This window comes from Dipteris shenzhenensis, chromosome 7, assembly GCF_047967505.1.
Source record: "Dipteris shenzhenensis isolate YYH24624 ecotype China chromosome 7, Dip_SZ_1.0, whole genome shotgun sequence".
Taxonomy (NCBI): domain Eukaryota; kingdom Viridiplantae; phylum Streptophyta; class Polypodiopsida; order Gleicheniales; family Dipteridaceae; genus Dipteris; species Dipteris shenzhenensis.
This window is the reverse complement of record NC_141602.1, coordinates 20,605,829-20,612,178: the sequence shown is the minus strand read 5'-3', so window position 1 is coordinate 20,612,178 and position 6,350 is coordinate 20,605,829.

Genomic DNA, 6,350 nt, shown 5'->3' with positions numbered 1-6,350 from the left:
AAAACTTACCAAGGCACTCTAACAGGCCATCATGCCTCCACTAGCCAAAGGAGAAGCAAAGGTTTCTAGGAATCTTGGAGCACGACCACTAGGTGCAAAGATGAACTACTCCCATGTGCTCCTCTCAACTATGTGGTCATCCCTAAGAAGGAGGCTCTGCCTACTTGTCATCCTCAAAATCTAGGGTGTTGAAGTCTCCTCCAACAACCTAAGAGTCAACACTGGGAGGCTCTCAATAAGTCACCTCCAAAAAGCAGGGTGCTACTATGTGCGAGTCGAGGCATACACGTTTGGGATCCCATCCTAGAGTCACTCCTTGTAAACCCATCCACACTGACCATCCTGTGATAACATCACCTTGCTCAAAAACATATGGGTCCAATGCCTAGGAAATAGAAATGGAAACCCCACCACTCCTGCCTACAAGAGATAAAACCTTGAGGCCCCCTCCCCTAAAGAAGGTAGTGTTAGCATTTGATATCTGCTACTGAGAGCATGTGCTCTTGAATCAAGAGAATATCCATTTGATATCTACTACTGAGAGGCACGTCCTACCATAGCCATCTACAACTCTTGCCAAAGTATCATCTATTGTGGCTGTTATTGCACACGATCATGAAGCCCGTGCATGTTCCAACTCTCCATAGTCCAACTGATGGGGAGGTGGGGGATTTGGAGAACAAATCCCTCTTGAGGGTTTGGAAGGGGAATAGTGCATGTCTATATGATAGCATGATAGAGGCACGATAGGCTCGTTGCCTACCTTCAAAGCTAGCTAGCACATTGTTGTAGTGTCCAGTGTGTAACCTGCTTGAGTTTTGACTCCGAACGGAGCACCCCTACTACAAGGCCCAGTCCTTATCTCTTTTTTAAGATTCAAGAAACCCAACTAGAAGATGCTCGTGTTGCTGAGGGCAATCCACAGATCTCTACCTTAAGGTTTTAAGGTCCTAGCCAGTCCATCATGTGAAACATCTATTCCCTCATCATGAGATCAAACAAGCATGGGGGTCCTCTTTCCCTCTTGTGTGGAGGTGAAGTTGAAAGCCCAAACAAGATGAGAGGAGGAACCAACTACTCCAATGGTCCGCCCCTTTTGAGTCTGTCACTCCAAAATTATGGGACAATCATTGGGAACATTGATGTATTTCCACGATCTAAGCCTTTAGAACTCACTTGAAAGGGATTGTCTTAGATGCTGTCTCGACCCTAGAAGTTGAGAAAAAGGGACATTTATGCCAAGAGAGGATTGGGATAGGCCCTTGAGAGGAAGAAGCTAAAGATTGAGAGGAAGAAGTCATAGACTTGCCCTTTCCCAAAGGCTTAGGAGAACGCTATGACTTAGGGGAGGGAGGGTGGAAGGAGGAAATAGGAGGGACTGCTTCAGTGGGGGGACCGAAGCGGGGAGGTGAAGAGAGTAACTGCCATGGGAAGGGTGGGGGAAGTTAAAGAAGATATGATAGAGGGTGGGTGGTGAGAGTGACTGTAAGGGGAGGGGTAGGTGAAGGCTAGGACTACAAGGGGGAGGGCAGGAGAAAGAAATGAGAGGGACTGCTCTATAGTAGGGGAGGCAGAGAAAAGACAAAAAGAGGGCGAGTGGTGAGAATGGATGTAGTGGGAGGGGTGCAGAGGAAGGAAACGGGTGAGGGGGGACAACGAAGGCAGGCAACGAGTGAGGGGGGGCGATGGAGATCTAGAAAGGAGGGGCGAGGAGGGCAAGTAAGAGGGTTGGGGGAGTCAAAGCAACGAGCTCTCCTATAGCCTATCACCTGCATAGGAACCTGAGTACTCTAAGACATTGGCTTTAAAGGGGGATTGGAGCAACATGCTCTCTCATGACCTATCGCCTGTGTAGGAGCTTGAGTTGTCTAGGCCATTGGCTTTGAATGGCCTATTGGAAGATAGATGAAGATCTCACCCCTCAAGAGTCTTGAGATGTCCTGAGGGGGAGCCACCTGTCTGCTCCCCCTGAACCAAAGAAGTTGTTGCATGCTACTGTCTAAGTTTGGCTCATGGCCTACAATTTTGTGTGTCCCATTACTAGGCTTCTTTCTCTCCACCTTAGTGTAAGCCTCCTCGGAAGATTCCACTCAGCTGCTATTGCTACCTAGACAGATGCTTAGCTATGTCCACATGAAACTCCCTCTGCTTCCCTTGATGAGCCTAATAAGAAGGGGGAGCCTACCTATCCCTTGGAACAGACCCATGCTAGATGGACCATCTGCTTGCATTAACAAAGACACTAACTAAAAGACCAAAAACCTCAACCTTGTGTCGGAGCTCTCCCTTTCAAGAATCTCAAGGAGGACCTCCTCTAAAAGACATTAGGTTCACCTTGAGATCAGGAGGGACCCCATCTTTTTCCATAATGGAGGCTGCTAAACTTGATGGGGACTCTAACACTATGCCAAACTATTCCCTTATAGAGGGAAGGATAAGTCAATGCTCCTCTTGTACTCCTTTGGGAGCCCCAAGAAGAGCATCATTAAGAAACATGGCACATGATGCGTCTAGTCCATGTCATGAACTAAGAACCCATGGTACTAAGGGTTGAAGTAAACAAGGTGCATGCTAAAGAAAATGGGACTCTACTGCTCCCTACCCCACCAGGTCTAGGGTGATCTCAGGGGAACTCAAGTGAAGTGAAGATGAAGAAATCCTCTCTTGGTCATCATGTAATGCTAAAGTCACCTGAGTCCCAATCCACACACCGATGGGCGTCAGTCCAAAAATCCAATCCACCAAAGCTCTGTCTTGGACTGACTGTTATGCATTCCTCACATATTGATTGTTCTCTGGAGAAAGTAGAACCTTAACGTCTAGGGAAGTCAATGGAGCTACTATGTGATCCCCTCTTTCCAAACCAAGGGTCACCACCGAGATTTTTCCTTTAGAGGATACAAAAAAGCAATGTTGTGCTTGCAAAAAAGGAAGGAGAGGGTAGAAAAATGAAAAAAAAGAGCTAAAGAGGACCAATATTCTCACAAGGGGCCAACTACACGTTGGGATAGAAGAGAATAGCTCAAGACTCCAACAAGGCTGACCAACACACTCACAAAAGACCAACAGTGCCAAAAAAGGACTCGCACCAATGCAATGAATGCTTGAGCCTTCAAAAAGTGTCCTGATCTACTCACTTCATAGTCATGTTAGATAGCAAGTACTAGATTCCAATATTTGAAGAGGTAGGCAAATTGGATGGGACAAACTACCCGTTATGGAAGATGAAAGTCATGAACCACTTAGTTTTGAGGGAGGCTTGGGAGAATCATGTTGGGCATGGAGACAAAGCCTAAACCAGTGGTGACCCCAGTGACAGCGAGACTGTAGAGGAGGTGGCTACACTAGCAAACCCTATTCTATTGAGAGCCTAGCATAAGTGGGATGCTCAAGCCTTGGTGGTGATCATTAGAACAATGGTGGATGTGGTTCTTCCTCATATTCAAATGGCAAACAACTCTTCAGAGGCTTGAACCATCCTAAAGGATATGTACGAGCTGAACAATGAAGCCAGGATTCTAGACTTGGAGATGGAGCTCTATGACATGAGCATGGGTGCTACAGTATAAAACCACATCACAAAGATGAAGGTGGTAAGAGACAAGTTGACAACACCTATCCAGACGGTGGGATCAACCCAAATGGCTAGACTTCTTCTTGGCAAACTTCAAAGGAGCTTTAGTGGCTTTGTAACCACAATGACTACGGGTCAAAGAATGGCACCAATGACATTCAAGGAGCTAGTAGCACTACTCTTACAGCAGGAGGCTCAGGAAAACAAGCTCAATGGGAGTGTCGAAGATAAGGGCAAAGGCAAAGGGAAGGGCAATCCTACCGATGGCAAGCCCAAGAAGGAAATTTTTGATGATGGAGCGGGGACTCTTCAAATGATGATAGTAAGAAAAAGAGAAAGCACAAGAAGAAGTGCTTCTCGTGTGATAGGCCATGGCATTTTGCAAAGGACTACAAGAAGAAAAAGATGGATCAGAAGAAGAAAAAGAGAAAGCACAAGAAGAAGTGCTTCTCATGTGATAGGCCATGGCATTTTGCAAAGGACTAGAGAAAGAAAAAGACAGATCAGAAGAAGAAGGAAGTTAGCTTAGATTCAAAGGACTCAAAGATGAAGGCTAATTGGTGGCCACAGGAAAACTTTTCTAGTGACAACTACAAGTGTTGCTAGGACTAGATATGCAAACCCAAGAGTCTTGGCTAGGATATCAAACATTGAGAGGAGGGCAAAAGATGAGTCTTGGAGATTTGTGATGGTGATGGACAACATTGAGTCCTTGGAATCATCCAAGTGCTTGGTTGATGTTACTGAAGCAAAGGGGCTCTTTGAAAGAACCCTTAGACATAGAGCTAGACGAAGACCTTGACAGAGATGGGAGCAAGAACGGGCTACACATGATGAGCCATAAAAATCCAGGTAATCTAGAATTTTTATTGGGATCTGATTACTCAAGTATGTTGTATAGTTGCATACCATGCCAGATGGCGAGCGGGTTGAAATAGACCCTGAGAGCTTGGTGTGGGGGTTAAAGGTCACTGTGCCTTTACCCTGGTTATGTACAATACTCAAACACATATATAAATGAATGAAAAAGAAGATTATGTGGATGATATGCTATTGGCTAGCAAGAATACTTATGAGCTAGATGCATTAAAGGCCAAGTTGCATGAGGCCTTTGATATGAAGGATTTGGGATTTGCAGGTCATATTCATGGTATGCGCATCACGCATGATCGGAGTAGGAAACTCCTTTGGCTTTCACAAAAAGAGTATGTTACAAAAGTATTACAGCGTTTCAATATGGAGGGGGGGAAGGCAGTGAGTACTCCATTGCCTCCATATGTGAAACTGAGTCATACAGATAGTCCCAAATTAGATGAGGAAAGGGCCATGATGGCCAAGGTTCCCTATGCATCAGCAGTTGGGAGTCTTATGTATGCTATGATAGCTACTAGACCAGACATTGCATTTGCAGTGGGAGTTGTTAGCCGGTATATGGCTAATCCAGGAAAGAGGCATTGGGAGGCAGTTAAGTGCATCATGAGGTACATGAAGGGTACCAAAGCAGATACAACCAGACATTGCATTTGCAGTGGGAGTTGTTAGCCGGTATATGGCTAATCCAGGAAAGAGGCATTGGGAGGCAGTTAAGTGCATCATGAGGTACATGAAGGGTACCAAAGCAGATACATGGTCTAGTAGCTATCATAGCATACATAAGACTCCCAACTGCTGATGCATAGGGAACCTTGGCCGTGTATCTGCTTTGGTACCCTTCATGTACCTCATGATGCACTTAACTGCCTCCCAATGCCTCTTTCCTGGATTAGCCATATACCGGCTAACAACTCCCACTGCAAATGCAATGTCTGGTCTAGTAGCTATCATAGCATACATAAGACTCCCAACTGCTGATGCATAGGGAACCTTGGCCATCATGGCCCTTTCCTCATCTGATTTGGGACTATCTGTATGACTCAGTTTCACATATGGAGGCAATGGAGTACTCACTGCCTTCCCCCCCTCCATATTGAAACGCTGTAATACTTTTGTAACATACTCTTTTTGTGAAAGCCAAAGGAGTTTCCTACTCCGATCAGGCGAGCGGGTTGAGATAGACCCTGAGACCTTGGTGCCTTTAAGACCTCATGCGGTTCACCTCTGATGAGGGGGACATCTAGAGGAAGAGGGTACCTCAGAAGTTTGAGTTCAAAGGTGGGTTTGTGATGGAAGGTGGTGGTGCCATCCGGCGCTACCAAAGATGGACCTTTGTACCAGCAAAATGGTTGCTTGGATGAGACCCGAACCTAGCAGAGCAAGAGCCACAAGATGAAAATCCAAGAAGTTATGTCAACACTGTAATGATCGAGAGGGCTATGACACGAGTGCTACTGAAGCATCTTCATCGGTGGTGGATGTGCATTGGACCAAGATGGTTCAGTGAGAGGGGTGTTGGAAATATGGTCAAGTCACCTCCTCATCTGTAAGCCCCCAAACGAGGAGAGCATGGGGGAGGTGGACCAAGGGCTAGGGCTACTACATGGGCATATGATAGGACACCATGTGGATAGCATGCCCAAAGAAGAAAGGATGGAGAGGGGGTTGCAACATGGGTAGCACCTCACAGGGAAAGGACAAGTAGAGGCACTTCCACATGGACAACAAATAGGATGTCATGTCAGTAACACATACAAAAGTATTTGGCTACCCTGCAGGAGCATAAGGCAGAGCACGGTAGAAATAGGGACCTAACCAACCACACCCATAGCCTCCTCGTAATCTAGTCCAAACATGTGCCTGCAGGACGTGCCTCTTGCCATCCTGCTCCAAAATTGGTGCT